Source organism: Motacilla alba, chromosome Z (genome assembly GCF_015832195.1).
Source record: "Motacilla alba alba isolate MOTALB_02 chromosome Z, Motacilla_alba_V1.0_pri, whole genome shotgun sequence".
In the NCBI taxonomy this organism is placed as follows: Eukaryota; Metazoa; Chordata; class Aves; order Passeriformes; family Motacillidae; genus Motacilla; species Motacilla alba.
The window spans coordinates 8,372,133-8,386,538 of record NC_052046.1 but is presented as its reverse complement, the minus strand read 5'-3'; the positions used below and the strand labels follow the sequence as shown (position 1 = coordinate 8,386,538).

Sequence of the window (14,406 nt, the reverse complement as noted above, 5' to 3'; positions counted from 1 at the left end):
TTGTGCCTCCAGAGAGCCTGTTGGAACAGAGAAGATGGGGAAATAGGCTTCAGGTGCCCTTTGGAGGAAATGCTATCCCAGAGATGCCAAGCTAGCCATGGATCCTGAGGATCAGAGCCTGCCCCTTGGAGCCTGCTCTCTCTGAGCAGTCTGAGCTGTATGCAATCAGCAGGTCTGTTTTTCAGAGGAGAAAAGCAAGGTCTGACATCTCTCCACTGGTAATAAACAGGGGCTTATCTCTGCCTTGCACTTTGCTCTCAGCCAGGCCTTTGACACCCTCGTGCATGCAGCCTTATGACTCAAAATGTCACACGGATCTGTGGCAATTCTTATTTCAGCTGTGGAAGTGACACCTCCGGGGCCACGAGACCTGTCTGCACGCAGCACCCAGAGCTGGCCCAGCCCTTCTGTTTGCCCAGGAGAGACCTGCGGCCGCTGCTGCTCCTGATCATATTTGTTTTTCTTGTTAATAAGGGACGGAGCAGTGCTCTTTCATAGCAGCCGTGTGGTCGGCAGGGGTGCTGGAGAGCAGATGAGTCCGTGGGTCAGCGGTGTGCAGGTGGGAGGAGATGTGGGGTGGGATGACACTGCACAGGCTGTGCTCAGCTGGGAGGCTGTGGCGGGTGCAGAGCAGCACTGGGGAGGATCACTGTGCTGAGGTGACAGCGTGTGGGAAGCTGTGGCTCTGTGTGCTCTCCCGAACGTTTCAAGACATGCACGAGAGAGGAGATATGTGTCTGTGTGTGATAAGTGGAGCAAAACATTCAAACAACAGGCCCCCCGTAGGCTGGAGATGTGTGTTTGGGTGCGAAGAGATGCTCTGGCAATGCATTTAGGCAGGAAGGCTGTATGACAGGGAATGTAGGTGACAGCTTTGCATGCACAGTTGGTGTGGGATGTGGTGTGGAGGGCTTTTGTCATGTGTCTGTTCATCTGTTCATGCTTTGGGGTGTGTGTGTGTGTGTGTGTGTGTAGCAGTTGTGCTTTTGTACCCCCACAGCAACACACGGGACAGACTTTACCCCCCCAAAGCCCTCCGTCTCTGTTGGCGGACAGGATAGGGTAAACCAGAGGCATCACTGTTCAAATACTGAACGAGGTGACCTGTCTGCTAATCCTTAAAAATAAGTGGCATTTTATATTCAAGCACTGGCCTCATTTCTAAAACCCTATTTAAAAAAAAAAAAAAAAAAAAAAAAGAGACAGAAAAAAGGCCAGGAGGAATCAAAAGGCGAAGCTGACAGGGAAGTGCAACCCTCTGAAGAGGACACATCTCATCTGAGCACAGCACTTCAGACGCAGCTCACGAGCCCTGCTAAGCAGCGGAATCTGAGTGCTCTGGTGTGTGTGAGAGCTGATTTCTATGATTTCTATCAGCTCCCACCACATTCCTGAGAGCAAGCCCCTGGCCCTAAGAACCTGCTCAGCTGGGTCTGGTGGGATGGGACAGGGGACTGTTGACAAGTCAGGGCTCTGCACCTCACCTCAGGCTCCTCTCCACAGCCCAGTCGATGACTTATTCTGGGAAAATCCTTCTAAGCACAAAACACTTCAGGAGAGGCAGATAAATAACACAACCACAGCCTGGCATCCTGCACAGCTGGAGACTTAGGGGGTGTCACTGGACTGCTGGAGAGCACAGTGACACAGCTGAGTAAGAACACTCAGCATCCAACTCCAAGCTGACTGGTGTCACACAGGTTGACCACACGTAGCGGGGCTGTATCCTGGATGTCAGGCAGTGTTAGGAAAGAGCTTCCAGGGCACGGACTTACCTGATGGTGTGCCCTGACAGCCCCTCAAATTGTCTGAAAGGGATCCTGCAGCTGCCACAGGTGACATATGCATGTGGAGACAGCAGGATTGTCTGCCAGCCAGAGGTGTACCCAGCAGAGCTGTGTTAAGCATGCATGGACATGGGCAAGGAGGAGGAGGAGGCATAATAAGGATCCATCCTTGCCAAGGCAAATATGGGGCATGGACCTGTACCTGGGGTGATGGGACCTTGGAGAAGAGCAGCATGCATGGGTGCCCTCCAGGCAGGAGCAGGGAGAAGGGCAAGATTGAGGGAAGGAGAAATTAAGTCCTTTGAGGTGATGGTTCATCTGACTCATTTCAGCCACCACTGGTAGGGATGAACCACTCTCTAGGCTGTTGTTTTCTCAGTGTAGGCATTCAGTCTCACACTGCTGTGCTGCCCCATTCCCCTGCCCATCCCACACAGAGGTAGTGTTGGGTCAGGGTGGTAGGAGGCACTGGGCATCCTTATCCTCCCTCTGCCCTGCCAGATCCACAGGCACTGCCACAAACCCCATGAAAAACACTGCCCGCACTGTGCCAGGCACATCCCTGACACTCCTGCAGTCAGCAGTGTCATTTAAATATCCTGAGCAGGACGGCTTCTGATTGCTTTTATTATCAAGATAATCTATCCCTCTGATTTCAAGAGACCTCCTGCAGGTTTGTCCTAATATCTCTGAAAGAGGAGCTTAATCCACAGGCCGTGCTGGCGCTCTGGAATATGCTCGGCATTCCTCCGGTGTATGCACGCCTGCCTGAGTGCTAATGTCACCCAGGAGCCGCTATGCACAGCGCATCACAAAGAGGAGGGAGCCGCTGTGGAAAACTCTGCCTCCTGCTTTCACCGAGCCCCGGATAATGAACTGTTTCTGCAGCCTCCCCGCAACTTCACAGGCTGTCTCGGAGCCAAAGGAGCCAGTTATTTTCCAGTCAGAAAGGGCCAGCCCCAAAGCAGTCCCACTTCCATGTGTAAATAGCTGGTTTTACCGCTGTTTGTTCTCGGGATCCTGAGAACAGGTATCATGAGCAGTAGGTGAGGGGAGGGGTTGGCTCTCTGGGTTACTTTTTTTCCCAAACATTGCTCAGACTTACAGTTCATGTCAAAATGATGAGATATATTTCTGGCCCGGAAGCCCCTTTTTAGCTTTTAAGGAAATAACACAAAGGGAAAGCCTGGAGCATGAATGCTGAAGCCAAACTTCCTGTCCAGAAGTCAGTCAAGGAGCTCATTTCTCATCAAACCCAAGGAATGTGAGTTGGAATGGAGATAACCTGAAAAACAGGAAGTGAGAATGGTTTGCTCTGTACTATAATGCATACTAAAATAAAGCTGGTGTGTCAAAATATGGAATCCCATTAGGGAAGGGCCAAATTACCTGGGAGGAGGGTCTGAGGGACAGAAATAGCAAAAAGCAGACACTGTTGCTCCATAGGGTCAAACTCGGAGGAATCTGAGGTTCATTTTCAGAAATGAACAGAGCCAATGCTCTTCCTTTTTTTGCCCATGAAAAACAGACATTTTCACAGAAAGGAAACATTGATTCCTGGCCCACTCCAGCATCTCTCCATTCAAACATGCTGCTGTTTTTCTCCAGTTCATCTGCAGGTGCCCTCAGCAGCAGTGTCCAGACCTGGAAACAGCTCAGACAAAGCAGAATTGCAGATTTCAATGGCTTACATCCAACATCCAGCATTAATGCATCCCAGGAGGTGAGCTGCCCTTTTTGCTAAACCATCCCACTATTGACTCATGCTAAGTTAGTCATCCATCTGAACCCCCTGATCCTTGCCTGCCATCCTGCTGCCTCTCCAGGCTCTCCTGTCTATGCATTCATGCATTCATTTATCCCTCCCAAATGTGGTACCCTGTGCTCTCTGTACTAAATTTCATCTGGCTGATTCCAGACACTCTCTCTCATCCATCCCAGTTGTTTTGAATTCTGAGCCTGTACTCCAAAGTTCTTGCAGCACCCTCATTAATACACAGCCCTGGACTTATTTAGCAGATGCTGATATCAAAATGCATATGATTACTCCCAGTTAGCAAAGAAGTGTATCTATTTAGCCAGCAGGAACATTTTTATTTATAAATGCCTTGAAAAAAACCTTCAATTGCTATCACTCACACTGATAAAAATCCAGTGTAATAACTATTGACTCTAGCAAAGATACTTCAAATTTATTCTGGTAAGTATTTGAGAGCAGAGTTGGGCCCATTCTTGTCATGTACCCAGCAGCTGGCCATACCATCAGTCTGTGAAACACCCACCATAGGTGGAGTTATTTATCCTCACTCCCCAATGAGGGATAATTGTTATTTCTCTTTTTTTCTTTTTCTTGTTCCTGTCTAAACTGTTCACAGAAGAGCTCCCTAAAATAAAAAACAACAACAACAAAAAAACCACCAACAAATCAAACAACCCAATAACTTAAAAAAAAAAAAAAAGAAAAAAGAACCCATAACTCTAGGAGTGTCACTTGGTAAATCGCAATCAGCTGCTGCTCAGAAAAATGAGGCTGGTGAAAGAGCTGAGCTCACTCTGGGCACGCTTGATGAGATAACACACTAAGACAGCTCTTGCTATGTTGCAGCAGCTTTAAAATGTAATTCTTTTGGTACAGAGGTGTTCGTGGCAAACATGCCAGCAGTGCCTGAGCAGCGTTTCTCCATGTTTGGTGCCCTGCCTTGAGTCTGCTGAAGAGAGGATTTTGATGAAATGGTGGTAGTGGAAAGCAGAGAGGAAGAGGTACTGGCTGAGGAGGGTTTGTGTGCTGGAGAAGCCCTCTTCAGCACCGAGGTTTGCTGGCATGGGCCCTCTTTTGCCAGTGTCTGAGTGTTTGCTAAAGATGCAGCAGATGCACAGCTCAGGGAATTCCTGAGCAAGACAGAATTCCCATGTAACTATGAACTTCTCTTTTCTATAAAACTGCCCAGCCTTTCCTGCCATCCAGGTAAGCATTTAGCATGCGTGACCGGGTTGCTGAACATCCACTACTTATTGCTGGAAGTATTTCTTATTTACTCTGGAGCCTGGCTCCACTTGGCTTCATCCAGTGGATCCTACTCCTCATACCAGAAGAGACACCTTGCCCGCCTGGTTCATGTCTTGAATTTATGAGGAATTCCCTTACCCCTCTCTCATCCTGTGAGTTTGACCAAACTCATTGCAAACCACAGGTTTCCAGCCCATCACATGTATCTCACAGGCTGATGTTCCTGTAATTAGCAGGAGTAAAAAGGCCATCACTCGGAACAGGATTAATTAGCCCAGTGGAGAGGATTCAAGAGGGAGCAGGCAGGAGCCAGGAAAATCAAGGGGAGTGCATGCCAGGCCGTGTGTGAGCGAGGTCAGAGCCTGGCTTAGCTGCCCGGGATGCCCAGGTGCATGGTCAACACCAGCCAGGAAGCAGGAGCAGGGCCCTCCCTGTGCTCCATGGTGAGCACACAGCATCAGATAATCCACCTAGGGAGACGAATTGAAGCTGAATAAGAGCTGGCTCAGCTGAGCATCTCATGGGGCACCAAGGGGACAAGGGAGGTGCAAAAGGAAAATCCAGGCTATGGCGGTAAAATCACACTATGGTAAGCCCATGGCAGGTGAAGACCAGAGAAACTGGGTGAGGTTCCAGTGATCCTGAACACACAGCACTCCCATCTTCACAGCACTAGCTCCACAAGACCCAGCTGAACACTGGTCTGTGTGCCAGGCCAGCCAAGGAGCCTCTGTAGTCACCCATGCTCAAGGAAGGGGTAAAGGGGCAGGAAGGGCAGAGCTGTGTGTTTGCAAGGCACCAATGGCAAACAACCTCCTCCCACCACAAGTCCCTCCCATCACAGACAAACCCACCCCAGATCCCACTGCTCAGCCCCACACTCCACTCAATTCCCCTTACCCCGTGCTGGGGCAGGAGATCCACATCACGCATCAACCACTGGGAAATGAATGTCTCAGGGTAGGAAAGGGAAACCTAATTCTGCAGTCTGGGATGAGTGGGACACTGACAGAATTGTCACTGCTTGCAAGGACAGGAATTGCACCCCTTAACTCCTACCCCACTGGCTTCACAGCCCCTCCTGTCTCACTCACCTTTTTCTCCCTTTCTGACAGCGCCCAAGCGCAGGAGGGAGGGGGTCTCCCCCCAGCATCCACTCCAGAGAGCTCTTTTCATTCTGCATTTAGAAGGGAAAGAAGAAAAGGCAGAGCAAACCTGTCTCACACGTAATCTGCTGCACAAATGCCAGCTCTCAGCAATCGATTGCAAACGCTCCCGGAGGGCTGTTTTCATTTCATAATATTTATTGGGTTGCTTTATTGTCAGAATCATTACAGTTCAATGTACTGCATGGATTTTATGCCAGCTGCGCTTAGTTTGTCTTGTTTTTAGCACTCCACATGCCTTATGTGGGGCTATGGTTGCACCTGGGCTGGGACTGCTCCTCAGGTAGAGTCCTCTGTGCAGCATGGGGCAAGTTACCTCCTCTCTCTGTGTCTCTATTCCTTGCCATCTCTGGATCAACTGTGGCATTCTGAGCTATCCGTCAGCTCCCAGGGCAGGGATGGTCTCTGCATATACAGCATCTCTCAAAAATGAATCCTGATCTTGGTTGACCCATTGGATGTGAAGCAATCGAAGCAACAGACCCCAAGCCATGACATGATAACAAAGGAACTGTGAGGGAGGGAGGGAGCAATGGGAGGAGGAGGGAATGGGGTTAGAGAAGGGATTAGCGGCAGCAGCAGCAGATGTTATAAATAACAACCCCTGAGGGCAAGAGTCCTGGTGAGAGGGGCTAGGATGGCAATTGGGCCAAGGTAGCCTTTAAATAGAGGAGTTGCTGCACTCCTTGAGATGCAAATGCTCTGCGGATTCTCACTGCTGCAGACTCAGGGCCTGACTGTGTGCCAGTTGTCAATGTGTAGACAGGACCCAAGCAAAGCAGTGGGATGGAAAGCTCTCCCAGTCTCCATTCCATTGCCACCACTTCCTTGTTTCTCCAGACTCCTGGTGATTAGGTGGTGAAGAGGAGGAGACCAAAAGGCTGCCCAGTATCCCCAGTTCTCCCCCAGGAACAGCTGGGCATGGGAGCCAGCACAGTGTGAGTGAGAGGGATCCTCTGCAGCAGGCAAGATGGTCTGCTCCCCTTGGAGAGAGGGACCCTCATCACACTTCACGAGCTCACAAAGCAAGGAAATACCTGACCCCAGAGGAGAGTGCCTCCCAAACACACAGCCCAAAAAAAAAAAAAACAAAACCCAAAAACACCTGCTTGCACAAATCCAGTTCAGCTGCTAACCAGGGTTGGCAGCCACAGGAGAGCCTCGGCCAGAGCTGCTCCCAGGCGTCCAGAGGGGGATTGATGGCTTCCTGGAGACAAAGGCTGGACCCAGCAGGGATGTCAGGAGCAGTGGAGAAGGACGGGGCACCAAGACTTTCCCCAGGGAGGGAGCTAGAAGGAGAAGCACACAATTGACGAGGGACAGCAGCATCCTCCTGCTGCAGGTATTTAGTGCTCATGCTCTGCAATAACCCATAATTTGAGCTGTAAAGGGATCCCTGGCACTAACTCAGACTCAATAAACGCCTGGGGGTGATCTGAGGCTCATCAGGCCCAAGAGAGGAGCACAGTGAGGAAACACCATGAGGAATCACCACTGAGATTCCTGCCCTGCTGCCAGGCACAGAGACCCCAACCCAGTGCCAGGGGGTGCTAGGGATCCCCAGAACACAGCACAGGGCAGCTCCCACCCCAACCAGTGCCTGTTGCTAACTTTGTGATTGTGTGTGTGCTGGGAGTTATTATGCCAGAGCTTTGGCTGTTCACTTGCGTCTCACTTTTTTCAATTACCGCCTGCACGCTGCCTTCCCAATTGCCTGGCGGGCCTTGACTCACCTGCCTGCTGAACATAATTTGTTTTTAATATATGGCTCTGGCAAATTTTCTCTTCCTCCTCCCTTTTTTTTTTAATATTATTAAACAGAATTGTATTTTTTTGTAACTCATGTTCATAATTAATTCCTAAACACACGATGCCTCACCAGAGCAAGGAGGGCTGGACTAGGTATCCTCAGGGGAGCAGATACTCAGCACCTACAACTAACCTTGTGTGCACACCCATCCCCAGAGACCAGTGCAACACATAAGGATGAGCCTCTCCCAGGATTCATTCAGCCCTACCATGGCAGGAATACCTGCTGTGGCTGTATGAAGCAGTTCAGCCTGGCTCCAGTCCAGGGTGGCCAAATCTCTGCAGGCAGAGAGACCTGTCATATGGGTTCTCTGATGGGTTCCTCTAAATACTGCTTCACTCTTCCTTGCCTGGCTTCCCTCTGGGGCTTGCAGCCCAGCAGGATCTGGGGGCCAGCTTGCACAACCTTTTCTGAAGTTCAGCTACTGCAGCACTGTCTCCATCTGTACGGTGGGAATGCGCTCTGGAGAGGTCACTGAGGGTTGGTTTGAGGTCCCAAGAAGGACAGGGAAAGGAAGCATCAGTTGGGCTGGAATACATCCTGGAGTTCATAACCAACTCCCTAATTTCTGGAAGCAGCTTGGCTCCTCCAGGACATGAGGGTATTTGTGGCCCCCATATTTACACTCTTGCATTGGTGGGTGGTAGTTGCAGTCACTTCTCTGTCCTCGGGGGCTGAAGTCTCATCTGGAATATCACAGCTCCTCACTGAGGAAGGAACCTGATCCAGCACAGTGTCCCACCAAGGTTTCACCAAGCAGGGTGGGGGCTGCCTTACTGCCTCCCAAGCAGCCTCTCACCCCCAAATCCCCAGGTGATGCTCACAGCTGGGCCACCACAGAGGAGCCCTTCACGCCTTCAGCCCACCCAGATAAGCAGGCAGAGCTCAGGAACACGAACACTGCCTTGGAAACTGCCTCTAAATCCCTCTGCTCCACGCCTGTGCCTCTGCCCTCACCAAGGGGTCTGTGATGATAAAGATGCTCCACTTGCAGCCAGAAGAACTATTTGAGCACCGGCAGGATCAGCAGCTGATTTATGCAGAAATTACTGTTCAAACCCACTGCTGTGCATGCCAACCAGGACACAGCAGGACCATGCTGACCTCCCCCCTTACCCACCAAAACTTTTATGTTTTCAAGTAGGTGCAGTAGCCAGAGACCCCCAGAATACCTTCACACAGTTTCCCAGAGGGGCAAGAGAAAAAAACGACAACACAAATTCCCTTCAAAAAGCAAGTCAAGGAGGAAAACAGCTGCGCCTAATGACCTGATCCATCAAGCGAGCGCTGGCCCCGTCATTTGCTTCCTAAAAGCTCCTGATCATCAGTGATTATCAACGCTGGCCATGTGCATTTTGATCAGGCACAATCAAAGCTGAGTGCAGCTGAAAGAGCCATAAAAGCCTGTGCAGAGCAATTGGTATGGAGCCCTGGCTGGAGGTCAGGCTGAGAGCTGGCTGCCCATGGGCTGAGTTCCTGCACTTACCAGCCAGCTTGCTTTGGAGCTGAATGTAAAAGAGGAGAAATTATGTGGATATCCATGGTGTTTCATTGAAAAGAGACGTAGCAGGGTCTTGGGAAATGGCCTCGGGCACCAGGCTTCCCTAGAGCACTGAGACCTGCAGGAGGGGACAAAATGCATCCCCCAGTGACAGGACAGACCCCACATGACACACACAAACTGTGGCAGGTGAGGCTCAGAAATTCTTTCTCATAAGCCCTCACCACACTGCAGGCAGTCCCATTTTGCCTGGCCTGAACTGCAGTGTTTTTCTTCCAGTTGTTCTCTTTCTGGTGAAAATGTTTAGTTTTTCAGTCAGAAAATTTTGGCTGGAGAAATGTGGGTCCACTTTTATTCTAAATTTGCTGGTGCTTTTTGTGAGTGCTAGAGCTGGTGCACGTGTGGGGAGATCCCCAGGGCAGCCACTGAGAAAATATCCCACCCTCTCAATTGCAGTTGCTGCCAGGACAGTATGGGCTGGAAAACAGTCCATGAAACATGGCCTGTTTTGGTCACTGGATTATTTGAGGCAAATGAGTTAATTTGTTCCATGTTTAAAGCCTTGTCTGTAAAGCCAAGTTAATGCAAGGAATAAAATTCACTTGGAAAAGGAGAGCTGCATCCACAGCTCAGTAAAAGACCTGGCAAGTAATGTGGCAGAACGAGCCTGATGCTGCCTGGGCATCTATTCAGTGCAAACACAAATAAGATCATAGTAATTATAGATTCATAAAGAGATGAATATCGGGCAATTAAATAGGTAGTTTGAGGCGTGCTGGTTGAAATTAGGTCTGTGTGGTTATTGTGGATTAGAGGCTGCCCAGGAGGTGGGTGTCTGGCTGCAGCAAGGAGACACCCGGGCACAGTTGCTGCTTTGAAGCACAATTTGCTATTCCTGGTTTTGTGCCCTCAGTTTTGAGTGCCAGGTTAGCCCTGCTTCTGCTGAGAGAAAGGTTAGGCTTGAAATGGAAGCCTGCCCTGGTGCTGATGCAGGATTGAGACCATGAAAGAAAATTGACACAGATTTGCTGCTTCTTACGGAGGGCTCCCTGCATTTCAGGAGGTCTTTGGTGCAGCTCAAAGGTCTGATTTCCAGCATTTAATCTCCTCTTGTTAGAGCTTCCAGTTGTGCTAAAGACTGTCCTGTTATTTCAAGATTCTCCACATCTGCTGCATTGCTGAGTGCGGAGAGGAGACAAGCAGAGCTGAAATGGGCAGGCAGAAGAGAAATGCCAGCAGGATCCAAGCTTTTCATGCATTTTCACCACATGGACACGCAGTGCCATGTTGGATCAGAGCACTGCAGCTCTGGCTCTCAGCCTCCCCTCCGCCCCATGCCAGGCTCTGGCCAAGCACTGTCCTCCCTGCAAGGGGGAAAAAATTGTTGCCCAAGGTCATGGAATGAGTCAACAGGGAGGTTATTTCAGGAATATTAACACATCCTTTAATTAGTGCACCGTGCATCTGCCCAGGAAGCTGCGAGTTCCCTCGAGTGCGGAAGAAGAGAGGTGCTAGCAGTGGGGTGGTGAGGCCAGCAGGCCATGTCCAGGGCTGTCACATCCCCTTCACAGTGCCAGGCTCCCTGTCTTTGTGCCGAGCCTGGTGATGGGGGCACGGAGTGCCTGCGGGGTTAGCAGCGCCTGTAATTAGCAGTTAATGCATTTGACTTTCCTCCTCCGGGCTTGATTATTTCAGTGTGATTAACAGGACCTGTAGGATGCCACTGCAGACACAACATCAGCTGTTCCCTGCCTGCTCCGAGGCGTGGATGCCAAGGCAGGGCTGACAGTGCTGTCTCCTCTGTGTTTTGTGGAGGTCATCACGCTGCAGTGACGAGTGATCACGGGCAGCCAGCAGCCCCACGCTCCTGCCCGAGCTGAGCCCAGCACTACCCAACAAGGTACAGGGCTGGTGCTCCTCCTGGCACCTGATTGCTGTGCTATCATGCCCATATCATTGGGAAATGTCCCCTAATGTCTTACCTAAACCTTCCCTGCTGAGAGCCTGCAGCTGGTTTTGTCTGTGCTCAGTGGAGTTGATATCTGCTTATTCCAGTCCCCTCTCCAGCTCCTTTCTGTGTATCTGGACACATTTATCCTCTCCCCTCTGCCTCCTCCCGGAGGCTCTGGATTAAGCTGTCTTTATTTTTGCAAATATTGTTTAAGTCGTGGATCCCCAAATAAGCTTCTGCTTGATGCAAAGAGCTGTAACAGGAAATGTGCAGGAGGGGGTTGAGAAGATGATTTCCAGCCAGGACCGCCTCTCTATCTCTTCAGGAGATGTCCCCAGGATGCTGTGCTGAGCAGAGAGGGTGCCAGGACACCTGAGAGTGGAGTCTAACTTCTGGAATCCTCTTCTTTGCAGAGAAATGCTCAGAGTTCAGCTGTTGATCCAGAGCCATTTTGAAATGCTAGAATTGTCATTAACGTGATTAAAGCTCTAACAAAATGAGACTGAATGAGTAGACCTGGTCAGCATGCTGCCTGAGGCACCTGGTGATATGTAAAGAGCTTTACACCTCTTCTGAAAGAAACAAATATTTTCCTTTTCTCTATGCATAGATCTGGCCCCAGGAGGAAGCTGGAACAAACTGAAATTTCAATCCTAGATGCGTTTACCTCCACTCAGAGCTTCCCATAGAACCTGTGTCTTATTGGATAATGGCAATTTTTCATGTTGGGTTCCTGTTTTTATCTGTAGAGATAGGTTATCTCCTGTCTAATGATATTAAAATCACAGCAGCACAATGACATCCCCATGGGGGTCTGTAATGTAGCCTGTCTGGCTCCCACCATTGCTCCTTGACTCTATGTGTTGGTGATGCCTTAAAGTGCGTGTGGGCAGCCATTCATGTCCAAGCTGTGGTGCCACTCCTCTGTGGTGCTTCAAACTTTTCATGGGGAACTGTAGGTCAGTATTTTTCCAGCACATTTTTCTGTTGAAAAACATAAGGGCAGCTTGAGGGCCCCACTGAAGGAGCCATGGCAATGGTCAGTGGGCTTTAATGCACCAGAAATCTGCTGGAAAATCTGCTAGAAAATGTGTAAAGGTCCCCAAAATAAATTGGTTCGAAATGTGGTTTTTTTCAGGCTGTGTGGGAAATAAATGACTTGATTCTGGCCAGGCTGGCTAACAGCAGCAGCAGGACGTGAGCCGCAAGCTTAGAGAGAAAAAACCTGGGAGAGCATTCCAGGAGGAATGCACCTGGTGCTCCCAGGGGTAGCGAGGCCCTGGCTGGCCTGCTGTCCCGTCTCCTCTGCCCAGCACCCCCTACACATACTGGGATGCTGGAAATGGTGGATCCATGGATGCTGCAGAGCAGCTGGATGTGGGCAGGGCCTGCAGCCGTGCAGGGGAGCGTTTCCTCCCATGGGGCAGAGGCCGTGATGAGAAATGTGCTCTGTGGTCCCAGTGTGCTGCACCACCAGAGCCCTGGCTCAGGTGCCCAACAGCCTGTCCTGGTGCACACAGCCATGTGAACACCCACGGACTCCAGCCAGGATGATCCAAAATTAGATTTGGCTTTAAGGAACTTCCTCCGTTGGCATGGATTGAGCTAGTCCCAGCAGTGGCACAGATGAGAGGTGGGCTCTGATACAGGCTACTAAGACCTCCAGGGAGGCAAGACCTCTGCCTCTGCAAGCTGGGATAGCCACCTGGTGTCCCCAGCCAGGGGATGTCTGTCTGGAGAGTCACACACACCTGACCTCTGAGGAGAGAAAAGAGCCCACAACCCACACCCCCTCTTCTATGCCTATATAGAGCAATTTGGGGCAGACCATCTCCAGTGCATTTCCATCCATCTCTAATACATTTCCATCTATTTTGTGCTCCTTGGAACTGAGCTGGATGTTCCCAAAGCCCAAAGCTTCGTAACACATCCCTGTCACTAAAGCTTTAATGCTGCCCTGCTTAAGGGCTGACACTCCAAAAGGATGTGGCCACAGAATGCATCTTTCAGTGCCAGGCTTTGCAGTTTGACAAGCTGCCATACCTAATTGCTAATTAATTAAGATTTGCATATGCAGTTTAATTCAGCTGGCTGCAGCCCCCCTGACAGGACCCAGAGAGCTGAAAAACATCCCTGATGCACCACCAAAACATCTTGGTTCTTCTGCTCAATCAGGTGAAGTTATTTTAGTTCAGCCATTAGCAGGAGGTATTTCAGAAGCACCATGAAACACTGTGAATAAGCAATAAAACTTTGAAAAATCTAATCCATGGAAATATTTTAGATTTGAGGACTATTTCCTGTCTTGTGCTGAGACAAAAATTTGAGCTCTTTTACCTTCTTACTGCTAGTGAGAAGCTGGTAATTCCAAGGAAGAAGGAAGGCAAGAACAGTAGATTGGTTTGATAACTTCCAGTAGTTTCATGCTAGTCTCAATTTACTTGTTTGTCTGTCTAAATTTATTCCAGTGTTGAAATGGGACCATTTGGATTCATCTGCAGCTCTCTGGTTTGGAAATACGTTGGCAGGCAGTTTCATTTTAATAGCCATTGTTGCTTTTGCCCCCAGAAATTTCTGAGCTGGGAAAGTTGGGTTTTTGTGACTGACTTTGTTCTGCAAATAGTTTTGGTTTTGCTGAAGCAGCATTCTGGGCAAATGAAACATTTGAAACTCCAGATATGTGGCGTGTAAGTGTATTTCTGTCTGTGAATACAGACATATTTTTATGTGTTTGCTCAATTGTGTTTATTTTAGGCAAGAAATTGAGGATTTAATATCAACTAGTTGCAGAGAGCAAGCTGGGAAGTTTCCGTTTTGGATGCTATGGTCTGATGGTGCTGCTAGCATTCCACACTCCCACCACTGTGGCTTAGCCTTTCCCCTGGCTTGCAGTGGTGGCCTGCGAGATGCTGGAGGCCCTGAGCACCTCCAGAGGGCTCAGAAGGAGCCCCTTTTTTCCATATGCAGTCCAGTGCCCTGGTCACTTCACCCAGACCATGTGCTGTCACAACTAGCTTGGGACTCCTGAAGAACGAGCTACTGGGTGGGTCAAAAAAAAAGGCAAAACAAATGCAGGAAAAGGGCCATACATGGTGCAGAGCAACATCTGAGCAGACCCAGAGGGTGGCTGGGCCCTGGAACAGGCTCCCCAGGGAAGGGGTCACAGCACCAAGTCTGACAGAGC

General features: G+C 49.8%; 1 long non-coding RNA gene across 1 annotated transcript; it reads right to left on the bottom strand.

Annotated features, from left to right (window-relative positions):
* Positions 1-2,962: 2,962 nt before the first annotated feature.
* On the bottom strand, positions 2,963-5,944 carry LOC119695290. The gene is made up of 3 exons (XR_005255159.1): positions 5,889-5,944; positions 3,177-3,431; positions 2,963-3,072 (listed from the first exon to the last, which is right to left on the bottom strand). It is a non-coding gene; the product is annotated as an uncharacterized LOC119695290 (long non-coding RNA).
* Between the last annotated feature and the right edge of the window lie 8,462 nt (positions 5,945-14,406).